Source organism: Lithobates pipiens, unplaced genomic scaffold, assembly GCF_037356315.1.
Source record: "Lithobates pipiens isolate NorthernLeopardFrog02 unplaced genomic scaffold, aLitPip1_a1.2 Scaffold_28, whole genome shotgun sequence".
Taxonomy (NCBI): Eukaryota; Metazoa; Chordata; class Amphibia; order Anura; family Ranidae; genus Lithobates; species Lithobates pipiens.
Window position 1 is genome coordinate 30,391,109 of NW_027507789.1, and position 17,933 is coordinate 30,409,041.

A 17,933-nucleotide genomic window follows, 5' to 3' on the forward strand; every position below is an offset into this window, starting at 1 on the left:
ACTGTTGTGGAGAAATTTAAAGCCTGATTTGGATACAAAAAGATTTCCCAAGCTTTAACCACTTGCAGACCGGACCATTTTGCTGGTCAAAGACCAGACCACTTTTTGCGATTCGGCACTGCGTCGATTTAACTGACAATTGCGCGGTCGTGCGACGTGGCTCCCAAACAAAATTGACGTCCTTTTTTTCCCACAAATAGAGCTTTCTTTTGGTGGTATTTGATCACCCCTGCGGTTTTTATTTTTTGCGCTATAAACAAAAATAGAGCGACAATTTTGAAAAAAAACGCATTATTTTTTACTTTTTGTTATAATAAATATCCCCCAAAAATATATATAAAAAAACATTTTTTTCCCTCAGTTTAGGCTGATACGTATTCTTCTACATATTTTTGGTAAAAAAAAATTGCAATAAGCGATTGATTGGTTTGCGCAAAAGTTATAGCATTTACAAAATAGGGATAGTTTTATAGCATTTTTATTAATAATTTTTTATTTTTTTTTTATTTTTATTTTTTTTACTAGTAATGGCGGCGATCAGCGAATTTTATTGTGACTGCGACATTGTGGGGGACCCATCGGACATTTTTGACACATTTTTGGGACCATTGTCATTAATACAGTAATCACTGCTATATAAATGCAGTGATTCCTGTGTAAATGACACTGGCAGTGAAAGGGTTAACCAGTGGGTGGCAGTGTAGGGGTTAAGTGTTCCTAGGGGTGTGTTACTAACTGTGGGGGGGGTTGGGCTTTCATTTAGTGAACACTGATCTCTGCTCCAATCACATGGAGCAGAGATCAGCATCACTAGTTGCTAGGCAGAATGGAGAAATGTTGTTTACACAGCATTTCCTCCATTCGGCCGCTCCGTGAGACGATTGTGGGGATGCCCACGGCGATCGAGTCCGCGGGTCCCGACCAGCGCGGGAGCGCGCCGGCGCGCTCCCGATGGCAGGGCGGCATTGAATATTGGACTACCTGTACGCCAATATGCCTGCCCGTGCCATTCTGTCGACGTACATCGTCGTGCAATGGTCGGGAAGTGGTTAAACATCCCAAGGAGCACTGTGCAAACGATCATTTTGAAATGGAAGGAGTATCAGACCACTGCAAATCTACCAAGACCTGGCCGTCCCTCTAAACTTTCAGCTCAGACAAGGAGAAGACTGATCAGAGATGCAGCCAAGAGGCCCACGATTAGGGATGAGCTTCGTGTTTGTGTTCGGCGAATTCCGAACGTTTGGGCCGTTCGCGTCAAAATTCGAGTGACGCGCGCGCGGACCACAATGCACTGCGGTGGCGCAGTGCATTGCTGCCCCATGATTGGCCAAGCATGCACTGTGACCCCGCATGCTTGGCCAGTCGCAGCGCCGGCAGCGAGGAGAGCCATGATTGGCCACAGGCATCCTGCCTGTGGCCAATCATAGCTCAGGCTGTGTAGTGCACGCCCCACACTATATAAGGCCGCCTTTGAGGCGGCCTCGTGTAGTGTGTTACTTAGCATCTGAAGCAGTGGGTGTTCTGTGTACCTTCAACACAGTACACACCAATCGTTTTTGGCTGATTTCCTATCTTGCTGCTGTGTACTGGTTGTTGTCTGTGCCCTGACTGCAGTATACACCACTATATTCACCTCACCTATATAGCTAGTGATCTAGCTTTAACCACTTAACAACTGCCCATTGCCGATTAACGGCTTCAGGGGGGTTGTTTAACTCTGAGAGGCCGTTAATTAACGGCCTCCCAGAATTCTGCTCTCGCGTGCCCCGAGGTGTGCGCACTCGAGAGCATCCGTGACCGCCGGGTCGCATCACGGATCACGGTAAACGGCCGCTCATAGCGGCCGTTTACCACGTGATTGCTCCGTCAAATGACGGAGTGATCACTTGGAAACAAACCGGCGTCATGTTATGACGCCTGTTCCTCCCTCCCCTCTCTGTACCGATCGGTACAGCGGAGGGGAAAGAGATCGGTGTCAGCAGCGATGTGGGCTGCATCTGCAGTGCCCACATCGCTGCTCACCGAATTTAACCCCTCAATTCCCTGCCAATACTCTGCAATACCAGTGCATACTCTGCAGTACCCTGCCATTACTCTGCAGTACCCTGCCATTACTCTGCAGTACCCCGCCATTACTCTGCAGTGCAGTACCCTGCCATTACTCTGCAGTGCAGTACCCTGCCATTACTCTGCAGTGCAGTACCCTGCCATTACTCTGCAGTGCAGTACCCTGCCATTACTCTGCAGTACCCTGCCATTACTCTGCAGTACCCTGCCATTACTCTGCAGTACCCCCCATTACTCTGCAGTAACCCCCATTACTCTGCAGTAACCCCCATTACTCTGCAGTACCCCCCAATACTTTGCAGTACCCGCCATTACTCTGCAGTACCCTGCCATTACTCTGCAGTGCAGTAACCCCCATTACTCTGCAGTACCCGCCATTACTCTGCAGTACCCGCCATTACTCTGCAGTACCCGCCATTACTCTGCAGTACCCGCCATTACTCTGCAGTACCCGCCATTACTCTGCAGTGCAGTACCCTGCCATTACTCTGCAGTGCAGTACCCTGCCATTACTCTGCAGTACCCCCCATTACTCTGCAGTACCCCCCATTACTCTGCAGTACCCGCCATTACTCTGCAGTACCCTGCCATTACTCTGTTTTACCCCCCAATACTCTGCAGTACCCTGCTATTACTCTGTAGTACCCCGCCAATACTCTGTAATACCCTGCCATAAATTGCCATACCCAGCCATACTCAGAGATACCCAGCCATACTCGGTGATACCCTGAAATACCCAACCATAGACGCCCCCCACCCCTCACCGCCCTCCGGTGCTTCTACCAACTCGCCAGTACGATCAAAGCCAGAATCTTTTTTTTTATTTTTTATTTCAGGCTTCCCAGCCTAGAGGTGAGATGTGGGGTCATATTGACCCCCCAGATTTCACTGTAAAGAGGACCTGTCACCCCATATTCCTATTACAAGGGATGTTTACATTTCTTGTAATAGGAATAAAAGTGATCAAAAATATATTTTTGGGGAAAAAAATGTCAAATTAAAATAAATAAAGTAAAATGAACAATAAAAAAATAAAATAAAAATTAAAGCGCCCATGTCCCCATGTGCTCGCATGTGCCACACATGTGAGGTATCGCCGAGAATGTTAGAGCGAGAGCAATAATTCTAGTCCTAGACCTCCTCTGCAACTCAAAACATGTAACCAGTAAAAAAAAAATTAAAGCGTCGCCTATGGGGATTTTTTAAGTAGCGACGTTTGGCGCCATTCCACGGGCATGTGCAATTTTGAAGAGTGACATGTTTTGATATCTATTTACTCAGCATAACTTCATCTTTCACTTTATGCAAACATTGGGCTAACAAGTGGTTAATAATAGAGCTTGCAGTCAGTAGTGTTAGGAGATAGTGCGTGCTGTCTGCGTGCTCTGTACCCAGTACATACCGCTATAATATAGGGCAGGCCCCTACTTTCAAACGTCCAACTTACAAACATCTCCTACTTGCAAACGCAAGGAGACGGCAGCAAGTGAGATGAAAAAAGATGGACGACAAAACAAATTATACAGGGGTGATAACCCTTCCCTATGTTTTCCAAAAAACTTAAAGATAGTTTTTTTGACTGGAGCTACACTTTAAAAATGTACCGGTTGAAAATGACAAACAGATTCAACTTAACACAACAAACCTACACAGTCCCTGTCTTGTTTGCACCGCCTGTATACTGCTGTTCTGAGTATATAGGGCCTGGGGGCCACACGCATTTCCTTTTTTTAATATGGGTACGGGGTTCCCCTTAATATGCGTACAAGACCCAAATAGGCTGGTAATGGGCAGGGAGGGCTACCCATGCCATGTTTCTCAATGATTTTCAACCATATTGCAGGAACCAGATATAACATTAAAACCGCAAGCAGTTTTAAATGTTGTTATTTCCGTTTAATGTCATTTTGTGCAGGGACTGTTCTAAACACGGGAAACACGTGGCACTTCACAGGCATACTACAGACACCCCCCAGGCACCATATTTAAAGGAATATTTCACTTTTTTTTTTTTTCACTTTAATCGTCATTAAAATCAGTGCTCCCGCCAAAACGGCAGTTTTTAAAACTTTTTTTTTGCAGTGACCCATGTCCCCTGAGGCAGGAGGCAGGTCCCCAAACCCTTTTTAGGACACTATCTTGCATATTAGCCGTTAAAATTAGCACTTTGCAATTCGAACGTTCGAGTCCCATAGACTTCAATGGGATTCTAACGTTCGCACCGAACGCGGGGGTCGTTCGCAAGTTCTGGTGCGAACCGAACCGGGGGGTGTTCGGCTCATCCCTACCCATGATCACTCTGGATGAACTGCAGAGAACTACAGCTGAGGTGGGAGAGTCTGTCCATAGGACAACAATCAGTCGTACACTGCACAAATCTGGCCTTTATGGAAGAGTGGCAAGAAGAAAGCCATTTCTCAAAGATATCCATAACAAGTCTCATCTAAAGTTTGCCACAAGCCACCTGGGAGACACACCAAACATGTGGAAGAAGGTGCTCTGGTCAGATGAAACCAAAATCGAACTTTTTGCCCACAATGTAAAACGATATGTTTGGCGTAAAAGCAACACAGCTCATCACCCTCAACACACCATCCCCACTGTCAAACATGGTGGTGGCAGCATCATGGTTTGGGCCTGCTTTTCTTCAGCAGGGACAGGGAAGATGGTTAAAATTGAGGGGAAGATGGATGCAGCCAAATACAGGACCATTCTGGATAAAAACCCGTTGGAGTCTGCAAAAGACCTGAAACTGGGACGGAGATTTATCTTCCAACAAGACAATGATCCCAAACATACAGCAAAATCTACAAAGGAATGGTTCACAAATAAACGTATCCAGGTGTTAGAATGGCCAAGTCAAAGTCCAGACCTGAATCCAATCGAGAATCTGTGGAAAGAGCTGAAAACTGCTGTTTACAAACGCTCTCCATCCAACCTCACTGAGCTCGAGCTGTTTTGCAAGGAAGAATGGGCAAGAATTTCAGTCTCTCGATGTGCAAAACTGATAGAGACATACCCCAAGCGACTTGCAGCTGTAATCGCAGCAAAAGGTGGCTCTACAAAGTATTAACGCAAGGAGGCGGAATAATTTTGCACGCCCCACTTTTCATTTTTTTATTAGTTAAAAAAGTTTCAAAAATCCAATAGATTTCGTTCCACTTCACAATTGTGTCCCACTTGTTGGTGATTCTTCACAAAAAATTAAAATTTTATATCTTTATGTTTGAAGCCTGAAATGTGGCAAAAGGTTGAAAAGTTCAAGGGGGCCGAATACTTTCGCAAGGCACTGTAGTCTTGTAATTGGAGTGGGTTAGTATGGCTCCTTCTGCGTCTTTTTTTTTTTTTTTTTAACTTCAGAATAATTTTCTTTTTATTGCATGCACACTTTGTCCTTAAGGACTATATTGATGCAAGAGACACCACTGCTCTAGGCAAGTCCACGAGACAAAAAACAGCTCCTCCAGGAACAGAGAGACCTGGGTGCAGGCATCGGCATGCAGACCATGTAGATAATTTAGAAGACTCTGGACGGCCGCACTCCAAAACAAATTCAATGCCTATTCGTTGAACAGGAACATATCAAATGAATCACAGCAAAAGCGACAACGGCTAACACGTTTCACACTACCAAGAGTGCTTATTCATAGCTACCACTTAGATAAGTGACACAGACTGGAGCTGTGTTGGAACTTTGATTTGCCCACCAACTGAAATTGACAGTTCACCCCTCCCATGAACTAGAACTCTATGCTGTTCTTCATGCGTCGGCATTATGCGATGCACTTGCCCCAGGAGACAGGGACTGGGTGTGTGCTCCCCAACCAATTGTTTCCTATGTGCCTTGACATTGAGCCTAGGTGGACAAGTGCATATCAAGGCAGCTCAACATGCTCCCCCCATACCTGAAAGTACTGAGTAGTTCCCGGCAAATGGTAACCTGCAGGGGGCCCGATTTTTATTTTTTTTACATTTTTGTCGCAGTTTACTATTGCGTTTAGGCCTCTTGCACACTGTAGCTTGAAAAAGCTCAGTACAGCTTATTTTTTTTACTAAGCTAAAATTCAGCCCATTAATTGTAATGTGCCTATGCACACAGGCACGCAAACGCTTGTTTACATTACAATTAATGGGCTGTATTTTAGCTCAGTAAAAAGAATAAGCTTTACTTGGCTTTGTCAAGCTGCAGTGTGCAAGAGGCCTAAGTGAAAAATGTCAAGGACTCCCCCAATTATTTCACTGAGGTAACAGAAGTGACCCCGGCCTCAGCCCTGGTGAAAAGGTTCCTATTCTGGACCTTTTATAACTTTTTCTGTTTACAAGTGCTTCTCCATACAGCGCGCGCTCCCGCTTTGCTAGAACGCGCGCCTCGCAAAGAGAGCCGCTGTTCCGTCAGATTAGGCGACTCGTCTGAATGTGTAACGGAAGGGACATTTTATCGCCGCCATCTTACTGCACCCTGCACTCCTCACCAATAAGGATACACTGAGATGGGGGCAAGCGGACATCTTGTTACACCCACCAGAGTTTTGCATTTTACACTTTTTTTATTTTTTGCAGTAAACTGAGGTTATATAGTGAAATTACAGTACTTGGAACTGTGCAAATGTTTATATCTTGAATTGTAAAAGCAGCGAACTTCTATCCAATTAGCCATCGCTCACAACTAGGGATGAGCCGAACACCCCCTGGTTCGGTTCGCACCAGAACTTTCGAACGGACCCCAAATTCGTACGAACTTTAGAACCCCATTGAAGTCTATGGGACTCGAACGTTCGAAATTAAAAGTGCTAATTTTAACGGCTAATATGCAAGATGCTGTCCTAAAAAGGGTTTGGGGACCTGGCTCCTGCCCCAGGGGACATGGGTCAATGCCTAAAAGGTTTTTAAAAATGGCCGTTTTGGCGGGAGCACTGATTTTAATGACGATTAAAGTGAAAAAAAGTGAAATATTCCTTTAAATATCGTGCCTGGGGGGTGTCTGTAGTATGCCTGTGAAGTGCCACGTGTTTCCCGTGTTTAGAACAGTCCCTGCACAAAATGACATTAAACGGAAATAACATCATTTAAAACTGCTTGCGGTTTTAATGTTATATCTGCTCCTGCAATATGGTTGAAAATCATTGAGAAAAATGGCATGGGTAGCCCTCCCTGCCCATTACCAGCCCCTTTGGGTCTTGTACGCATATTAAGGGGAACCCCGTACCTATATTAAAAAAAGGAAATGCGTGTGGCCCCCAGGCCCTATATACTCAGAACAGCAGTATACAGGCGGTGCAAACAAGACAGGGACTGCGTAGGTTTGTTGTGTTAAGTTGAATCTGTTTGTAATTTTCAACTGGTACATTTTTCAAGTGTAGCTCCAGTCAAAAAAATATATTTTTAAGCTTTTTGGAAAACATAGGGAAGGGTTATCACCCCTGTATAATTTGTTTTGTCGTCCATCTTTTTTCATCTCACTTGCTGTTGTCTCCTTCCGTTTGCAAGTAGGAGATGTTTGTAAGTTGGATGTTTGAAAGTAGGGGCCTGCCCTATATGCTCTGCAGAAATGGCGGAACAAGGTGTTGGTTTTGCCACAACATTGTAAGCCCTCAAAGTGACTCTTGGTGGGCGCTGGAGCGCCCTGCTGTGAACGATTATATCAAGAATTGTAATTACATGCCATTGTTGAACAGTGGTAGAAAAATTGACCTTTGGTGGTTGTGGTGCTGGTGCCACAACACTATAAGTCCTCACAGTTACTCTGGGTGGGCACAGGAACGGACCCTCCTGTGAAATATTATATCAAGAATTGTAATTACATGCCCCTGTTAAACAGGGGCAGAAAAATTGGGCCTTAGGCACTGGTGCTGGTGCCACGACACTGCAACCTCTCCCATATACTCTAGTTTTATTGCAGGAATTAGCCCTGCTGCAAAGCATTGCATCAAAAATTGTAATTAAACGCCCCTGTTAAACAGGGGCAGAAAAATTTGGCTGATGGCATCACCCAGAACCAGAAATGTTCTTCCAACATATCAGCGGAGGAGGAAGAGGATAGACAATCAACATAACAGGACAGTCACTCAGCATCAGCATAGGCAGTCTTAAAGGGATGTGATATTTAAAAAAAAATTATTTGGTTACATCAGCTTCAGGTGCTTGGTAGCTGTGGGTGATCCAAGACTGATTCATCTTGATGAAGGTCAGTTGATCAACTGATTCGGTGGACAGGCGTACCCTGTGATCGGTAACAAAGCCACCAGCAGCACTGAAGGTGCGTTCTGAAAGAACGCTGGATGCAGGACAGGCCAGTAGCTCAATTGCATACTGTGCAAGCTCTGGCCAGTGATCCATCCTCAAGACCCAGTAAGCCAGAGGATTTTCGGTGGGAAAGGTGTCCAAGTCTGACCTTGCCCCTAGGTATTCCTGCACCATGTAAATCAGACGCTGGCGATGGTTGCTGGAACCGATCATACCTTGGGGCTGCGGATTAAAAAATTGTCTGAAAGCATCAGTCAGACGGCCACCTTCTCCACCGCTCCTTCTGACCGATGCCTCAGCAACACGCTGTCCAGGACCAGGAGTTTGTAACCTCCCAGTCTCTGGGAACGCGTTGCACAGACCTTTCTGCAAGGCCTCCCGGAGATGTCTCATCCTCTGCTCCCTCTGCGATGGCAAGATAAGGTCGGCAACCTTACCCTGTACCGTGGATCAAGGAGAGTGGCCAGCCAGTAATGGTCCCTCTCCTTGATCCGAAGAATACAAGGATCCTTCCGCAGGCTTTGCAGGATCAGGGAGGCCATGCAGTGTAGGTTAGCTGAGGCATTCGGTCCGGAGTCCTCTGAGTCGCTAAGGACAACATGATCTGCAGCTACTTCCTCCCAGCCACGTACAAGTCCACGGGTTTCTTGGGACTGTAAATCATCCCTACAAGACTGCTGCTGCTGCTGATGATGAGTGCCAGCCTCCACCTCCATACTGACACAATCATCCTCCTCCTCCTCTTCCTCCTCCTCATCCTCTTCCTGTGTGAATGGTGGCACAGCAGGAACACTGTCTGGATAAAGGGGGCCTTGAGAGGCAAGGAAGTCCTCGTCTTCCTGCCTCTGTTCTGCCTCAAGTGCCCTGTCCATTATTCCACGCAGCGTATGCTCCAAGAGGTGGACAAGAGGTACAGTGTCACTGATGCATGCACTGTCACTGCTCACCATCCTTGTGGCCTCCTCAAACGGTGACAGGACAGTGCATGCATCCCTGATCATGCCCCACTTGCATGGTGAGAAAAAACCGAGCTCCCCTGACCCTGTCCTGGTGCCATAGTCGCACAGGTACTCATTGATGGCCCTCTGCTGCGTGTGCAGCCGCTGCAGCATGGCCAACGTTGAGTTCCACCTGGTGGGCATGTCACATATAAGGCGGTTCTTGGGCAGGTTCAACTCCTTTTGAAGCTCAGCCAGCCGAGCACAGGCATTAAATGGTCGGCGGAAATGCACACAGACTTTCCTGGCCTGCTTCAGGACATCCTGTAAGCCCGGGTACCTGCCCAAGAACCGCTGCACCACCAGGTTAAGGACGTGAGCTACAAAGGGCACATGGGTCAGTTGTCCCTGTCGGAGGGTGGAGAGGAGGTTGGTGCCATTGTCGCAAACCACCATTCCTGGCTTAAGCTGGCGTGGCGTCAACCACCTCTCGGCCTGCCCCTGCAGAGCTGACAAAACATCCGCCCCAGTGTGGCTCCTGTCCCCCAAACAAACCAGCGCAAGCACGGCATGGCATCGTTTTGCCTGCGTACTTGCGTAGCCCCTGGAATGCCTACGGAGCACCGCTGGTTCTGAGGACAGAGCACTGGAAGAGGCCATGGAGGAAGAAGAAGAAGAGGAGGGGGTGGAGGAGAGAGGTGTGTCACAAACAATAGTAGCATTTTGGAGGCGTGGTGGCGGAACAACCTCCAACACTACTGCACCTTGTCCTGCATCCTTCCCAGCTGCCAGAAGAGTGACCAAATGGGCCGTGAAAGACAGGTAACGTCCCTGCCCATGCCTGCTGGACCATGAGTCAGCGGTAATATGCACCTTACCGCTGACCGCCCTGTCCAGTGAGGCAAGGACATTGCCTTCCACATGCCGGTAGAGAGCCGGAATCGCCTTCCGTGAGAAAAAGTGGCGTTTGGGGACCTGCCACTGAGGAACCGCACATTGTACAAACTCACGGAAGGGGGCCGAGTCTACCAACTGAAAAGGCAGCAGTTGAAGTGCTAGCAATTTAGCCAAGCTAGCATTCAACCGCTGGGCATGTGGATGGCTGGGAGTGAACTTCTTTCACCGGTCCAGCAGCTGGGGCAGGGACATTTGCCTGCTATAATCAGATGTGGGTGTACTGCTAGCAGAGTGCCCGGAAGCACTTGGCTGTGACACACCTAATTCTACACCTTCATTCCTCTCAGAGCAGGTTTCAGAGAGGACTGAAGGTCTAGTGGGGTTGGAGATGCCAGCTGATGAGGAGCAAGGAGAGGTCCGCTTTGTTCTTTGGTGTGGGTCTTTGAGGTACGCTTGCCAACGAGCTGCATGGCAGGTCAACATATGTCTGGTCAAGCATGTGGTGCCCAAGCGGCTGATGTTTTGGCCACGCGAGATACGCTTGAGATATATGTTGCAAATAGCAGCGGTGCGATCTGATGCACTCGTCTCAAAAAAGGCCCACACCAAAGAACTTTTAGAATAACGCGCAGAGGCAGCGCCCTGCAGAGGCAGAGCTCTGCGGTGTGATTCAGTCGGTGTGCTGCCCCTAAGCTGGCCCCCGGAGGGCATCCTGCCTCGTTGGACATGTGCCTCCTCCTCCTCTCTCCTACCAGGCACCCACGTGGAGTCAGTGCCCTCATCATCCCCTTCCTCTTCATCGCTGTAGCAAACCTGGCAGTATGCTGCAGCTTGTGGAACATGACTGCCAGATTGCTGTCCTTCTTGAGCATCCCCTCTCTCTGCATTCACGCTACTGCCTTCCTCTAGCTGAATATCATCATAAGAGCCTACAAAACACTGGGCATCCTCCTGGAGCGTGTACTCAACACTGTGCTCAAAGAGTTCAGGAGACTCCTCAGGAGGACGTGGTGGGTCTAGGAAAGATGACATTGAGAGGAGGGAAGACGACGCATTGGCAGCTGCTTTGCTAGTACCCTGAGACTGGGTGAGAGAGGATGAGGAGGATGAAGAGGGCATGGTCATCCACTCTACCAAGTCATTGGCATGTTGCGGCTCAACATGTTCAGCTGCCGAAAAGAAGGACAAGCTTGTCCCATGGCCACGTGCTGATGATGACGATGCACCGCGTCCACGACCAGCACTGTTGTCTCTAGACACAGAGCCTGCTTGCCCTCTTTTATCGGCTCGCGCCTGTCTGCCTCTCCTTGCTGGCCTTCCAGACATGGTAATGGCCTGAAGGGAAAACCTGGATACCCCATTTAAACCCTGTAAAGGGAAAAAGCACATCCAGCCAAACACGAAAGTGTGAGGCATATACAGCGGGTGAGTGTAATCACATAAGGGGAGAGGAGTCACATCTAGAGCGGTGTGGTGGAGGAGTGTAGATGTAATCTGCTGTTTATTCAAGAGACACTGGTTAAACGCTTTTTTCACTATTCCATTATTTGGATTATGATCTGAAGATTCAACGTATGGACTATGATTTTACTGGGATACATTATATTCTCAGGAGTTTTCACAGTGGTGTTGGTAACAATGTTCTTGGGAAGTGGACATTGTTTGATAGAACTTGAAACAATTCATTTGATTCTCGTTACTTGTTTATTTATTTTTAGTGTTGAATAATATTTAGTCACAGGATATTTTTTTCAACAGATCGTATATATTTGTTATCACTATTCTTCTGGTAATATGTACTATATAATAATTTGTGTTAATTAATTTCGATACAAACTATTAATTAATTTTTTTCTATTTTCTGTATGCTCGGGGCAGGGCTTGCACAGTGTAGTAACATTTAGTAATTCATGTTCACTGGATTGGGTCTATTATCTTTAATATTTTTGAATTCAGTGGTGTGGATTTATATTCAGCGCCGCTTCTTCTATTGTTTAGATAAGGAATACTGTACACATTTTGTTTTTTTAAAGTGGCGGCTTAGTGTATAGTGTTTTGTTTAGCGCAGTGGTGATACACAATAGATGGAGGGAAAGAGTAAGTGTGTCCTTGTTTTACATAAATACAGATGTATACTGTGCTGTGCTGGAGGCACACACAACTTCCAATAACTCCTGCAGATGGCAGATGGCTCAAATAGAGAAGAGCTATGTAGGTGGATATAGCGGTGTGTACTGGGTACAGAGCACGCAGACAGCACGCACAAGCTCCTAACACTGACTGCAAGCTCTATTATAAAAGATAGATATATCGCTAGCTATATAGGTAAATATAGCGGTGTATACTGAGGTCAGGGCACGCAGACAACAACCACTACAGAAGAGCAAGATCGAAAAATCGTCCGATAACGATCGGTGTATACTGTGTTGAAGGTACACAGAACACCCACTAACTGCTTCAGGCGCCAACACACTACACAAGGCCGCCGCGCTGGCGGCCTTATATAGTGTGGGGTGTGTACTACACAGCCTGAGCTATGATTGGCCACAGGCATCCTGCCTGTGGCCAATCATGGCTCTCCTTGCTGCCGGCGCTGTGATTGGCCAAGCATGCGGGGTCACAGTGCATGCTTGGCCAATCATGAGCCAGCAATGCACTGCGCCATCGCAGTGCATTGTGGGCCGTGAGCGCCACACGAATTTGGCGCGAACGGCCCATAACGTTCGGAATTCGCCGAACGGGTGAACAGCCGATGTTCGAGTCGAACGTATGTTCGAGTCGAACACGAAGCTCATCCCTACTCACAACTGTCCCTGATTTGGGGCAATGTCCATCTGTCCTCCTCATTTGTCCCTCATTTTTGTCTGATCCATATAAATGTATTTATAATGCAATTTTTTTATCCCTTAAAAAGTGTTACCCAGTGCTAAACCTTTCATCCAATTTCTAAATTGCTGCATTTCTATGTTTCAAAAGCCAAAATAAAGGAATAATAGTAGTAAAAAAAATAAATAAAGCACTTGTGGGTTTAACCACTTCAATACAGGGCATTTTCACCCCTTCCTGGCCAATTTTCAGTTTTCAGCGCTGTTGTACTATGAATGACAATTGTGCAGTCATGCAACACTATACCCACTTTTGCCACAAATAGAGCTTTCTTTTGGTGCTATTTGCTCACCTCTGCGGTTTTTATTTCTTGCGCTATAAACAAAAGAATAGTGACAAGTTTGAAAAAAAAAAAAAAAAAACAATATTGTTTACTTTTGCTAGAATGAATATCCAATTTTTTTCCTCAGTTTAGGCTAATATGTATTCTTCTACCTATTTTTGGTAAAAAAAAAAAGCGTATATTTATTGGTTTGCGCAAAAGTTATAGCGTCTACAAAATAGGGGATAGATTTATGGCATTTTTATTTTTCCTTTTTTCCAGAGGACTGACAAGGGGAAGAGATCAATCGGTGTTCCTCTGTACTGGGAACACACGGTCGGTCTCCTCTACCCTGACAGAACGTGGATCTGTGTGTTTACACACACCGATCCACGTCCCTGCTCTGTTACCGGCAATCGCGGGTGCCTAGTGAACATCGCGGCCGCCGGGCGCGCATCTCGGCTCCTGAGTGACGCGATGCGCGCGCCCACTAGAAGGCCAGGGAGCCGATGACGTCATAAAGTGCTCACCCAGGATGGGAGATCCCTCTTGCGGACGTCATTTGAGTATAGGTGGGGAAGCAAGTGGTTAACCACTTGGGTACCGCGCTATTGCCGAATGACGGCATTAGCGCGGACCTAGATTTCCGGGACTACGTCTATTGACGTCGTCCCGGTTACGAGCGGCCTGCGCGCCCCCCTGAGGGGCGCGCGCGGCGCGCTCTGTGATCGGCGAGTCCGTGAGACTCGCCTGATCACCGATCCGTGTAAGGGGTCGATCCCGACCCCTTATCACGTGATCAGCTGTCAGCCAATGACAGCTGATCATGTGATAGAACGGAGCCGGTAATCGGCTATTATTCCTCCTCGCGCTGACAGCGCGAGGAGAAAAAAAAAAAGCCGATCACCGGCGGCCGTGATCGGGACATCAGTCCCGATCACGGCCAGCAATGCAAGGCACCACATGCCACCTGCCAGTGCCCACCTGCCTCCCGCAGTGCCATCCTGAAGTATAACTAAAGTAAAAGTAAGTGCCCCCCGTCTGTGCCCATAGTGCCCACAGTGCCACCCACAGTGCCACCCCACAGTGCCACCCACAGTGCCACCCACAGTGCCACCCAATCTGCCTCAAAGGTGCTGCACCCCAGTGCCGCCCATCAGTGCCCAGCAGTGCCGCCCATCAGTGCCCAGCAGTGCCACCTATCAGAGCCACCTATCAGTGCCCATCAGTCCCATCTATCTGTGGTACCTATCAGTGCCCATCCGTGCCACCCATCCGTGCCACCCATCCATGCCATCTTATCTGTGCCCATCTTTGCCCATCAGTGCCGCCTTATCTGTGCCCATCGGTGCCGCCTTATCTGTGCCTATTAGTGCCGCCTTAACTATGCCTATCAGTGCCCACCAGTGCAGCCTATCAGTGCCCACCAATGCAGCCTATCAGTGCCCACCAATGCAGCCCATCAGTGCCCACCAATGCAGCCTATCAGTGCCGCCTTATCAGCGCACTTCAATGAAGGAGAAAAATGACCCGTTTGCAAAATTTTATAACAAACTATTAAAACATGATTTTTTTTTTTTGCATCTTTTTTTGTTTGTTTAGCAAAAAATAAAACTCCGAGCTGTAACTAAATACCACCAAAAGAAAGCTCTATTTGTGGGAAAAAAATGATAAAAATGTTATTTGGGTACAGTGTTGTATGCCCGCGCAATTGTCATTCAAAGTGCATCAGCGCTGAAAGCTGAAAATTGGTCTGGGACTGAGGGGGGTTTAAGTGCCCAGTAAGCAAGTGGTTAACTAAAAATTTTCTGTATAAATCTCTTTTAAAGGGTATGACAGGGGGCGTGTCCTATGCCTAAATACTTTTACTAATAACTGTCCCTAATTCCCATCTGTAAAACTTGTGAGGTATGTGATTAGCAAACCTGTGAGACCAGCAGGCTTTCCGTTGCTTTTAAAATTACACATCTAAACAGTCAGACAGATTTCTAAATACTGTATTTCACTATATAATCTCAGTTTACGGTTAAAAATACGTGTAAAATGCAAAACTCTGGTGGGTGTAACAAGATGTCCGCTTGCCCCATTCTCATTGTATCCTTACTGTGGAGGAGTGCGGGGTGTAGTAAGATGGCGACGACGAAACCTCATTTCCGTTACACATTCTAACGGGTCGCCTAATCTGACGGAACACCGCGCTCGTTCTTGGCCGCTCTTCCTCCTCCCGCGCCGAAGGAAAAGGCGGGCCGCGTGACGTCACTTGCTCGCCTGTGCAGCCGCCATTTTGAGCGGCTGCTTCTTCTGGCGGATAAAGAAAAAAACAAAACAAACAAAAACCAATTAAGCGGGTGATCGTACCGAACGTCACCCGCCGAGCGAGCAGAGAACACGGGGTCTCGCCTTCCCTTCTTCGGCGTCTCCTCTTGTCCTTTCACTAAATACAGATTGCAGCGGTAAGAGTTGTGAGGAGACGATAAGGGGAGGGGTGGGGGATGGGATGTGTGTGAATGAGAGGAGAGGAGAGGCCGCCATTGTGGCCTCCGAAGTCCTGACTGGCCTCCTCCTCCTTAGAGGGTGATAGTGGGAGAGGAGAGGAGGCCTCGGCCTCGGCCTGTGTGCAGAGCCCGTCATGTTCTCCCCATGTCTGTGTCATGGTGGCTTCCAGTCACCACAAGGTGCGTGCAGGGACCAGTCCTACATATCAACAGTCCTTACTAGAGGGACCAGTCAGTCCATACTACAGGGACCAGTCCTGCATATCACCAGTCCTTACTACAGGGACCAGTCCTTACTACAGGGACCCCCCCACCTCACCAGTCCTTACTACAGGGACCCCCGATCATGAGTCCTTACAGGGACCCCCACATCACCAGTCCTTACTACAGGGACCAGCCTCTCTCTGACATCACCAGTCCTTTCTACAGGGTCCAGTCCTACATATCACCAGTCCTTACTACAGGGACCCCCATATCACGAGTCCTTACAGGGTCCCCCATATCACCAGTCCTTACTACAGGCCCCCCAGATCACGAGTCCTTACAAGGTCCCCCATATCACCAGTCCTTACTACAGGTACCCCCCCCCACATCACCATTCCTTCTACAGGTACCCCCCACATCACCAGTCCTTACTACAGGGACCCCCCCATATCACCAGTCCTTACTACAGGGACCCCCCCATATCACCAGTCCTTACTACAGGGACCCCCCCTCAGATCAGCAGTCCTTTCTACAGGGACCCCCCCTCAGATCAGCAGTCCTTACTACAGGGACCCCTCCCCTTCAGCAGTCCTTACTACAGGGACCCCTCCCCTTCAGCAGTCCTTACTACAGGGACCCCTCCCCTTCAGCAGTCCTTACTATAGGGACTCCCCCATATAACCAGACCTTACTACAGGGACCCCCCCATATCACCAGTCCTTACTACAGTGACCCCCCCCCCCTCAGATCAGCAGTCCTTACTACAGGGACCCCCCCTTCAGCAGTCCTTACTACAGGGCCACCCCCCACATCATCAGTCCTTACCACAGGGACCCCCCCCCCCCACATCATGTCTGTCTCTATTCCTCAGCACTGACAATGCAGAAATTATATATTTAAATGCAACTGCATTTGTTAGGAATGTAAACGTATGAGAAGTTTGCATCTGACCCCGCAGAGCGCTGTAGTTGTGACGGTCGGTGTTGTGCGGACTCCTCCATTGTTTACATCCTGGGAGAGTAAATTGAAACCTGCAAAGTAATTTGTGTGCCCATTGTACACCTAATGTGTTGTGTTAAAGTATTGTATATTTTTGTATTATCTTGGCTCATAACTTGCTAAATGCAATCGCAATCGTGCCGTAAACGCAGCCGGGGTGCATGGCATGCGCTTGCAGTGCGTGTAAGTGGGCTTCGGCCTGTATAATAGACGGGTGCCACCGAGCTTTCAGCAAGTGTTGTTGACGCCCACCCCCTATATGCTACTAGCTCATTATGAAATACTTGCCTCAGAATCGGCGTCAGCCCTCCGAGTACACGACTGACCTCTTCCACTGGAATTACTTCTTGGTTCACGGCTCCGGTGCTGTGATTGGCCGGAGCTGCTGGTTATGGCACAAATCCTGATGAAACGGCCCCAGCGGGAGCGTTTCCTCAGTGCGCCGATGTCGGCGGTAGTGCGCACAGTGAATATCTCCTAAACTGTGTCATTTTAGAAGCTATTCATGGTACCTACAGGTAAGCCGCCTTCTTATTATAGGCTTTCCTGTAGGTAAAAGTAGTGTAACAGGTTTACAACTACTTGGAAGAGGAAATGCAGTCTGCTCACATAATTTGTAATAAAAACTTTGGTACTTAAAAATCTCCATAGACGACGCTTTAAATATTTTTTACAGTTTACCAGTTTAGGGTTAGAGGAAGTCTAGTGCTGGATTTGTTGCTCTCGCTCTAACGCACGCAGCGATACCTCACATATGTGGTTTGAACCGGTGTTTACATTATGTGGGTGGGACTTGCGTGTGCATTCGCTTCTGTGCGTGAGCACGCGGACAGGTGCTCTTAAAATCTTTTATTTATTTTTTGTTTGTTTTTACACTTCATCTTTAATTCATTTATTTTATTTTTGATTACCGTATTTATCGGCGTATAACACGCACCC

The 17,933-nt window shown here is 47.7% G+C and overlaps 2 protein-coding genes across 2 annotated transcripts in view; both read left to right on the plus strand.

Moving 5' to 3' along the window:
• Positions 1–17,933, plus strand: part of NFS1 (NFS1 cysteine desulfurase) — a 73,109-nt gene that overhangs the window by 35,615 nt on the left and 19,561 nt on the right. The window lies entirely within an intron of this gene.
• The window catches only part of RBM12 (RNA binding motif protein 12), a 21,958-nt gene continuing 19,561 nt past the window's right edge, over positions 15,537–17,933 (plus strand). Inside the window, exon 1 of the mRNA XM_077459011.1 lies at positions 15,537–15,749. The gene's annotated coding sequence lies outside the window, so the exon portion shown is untranslated. The remainder of the gene's footprint in view (positions 15,750–17,933) is intronic.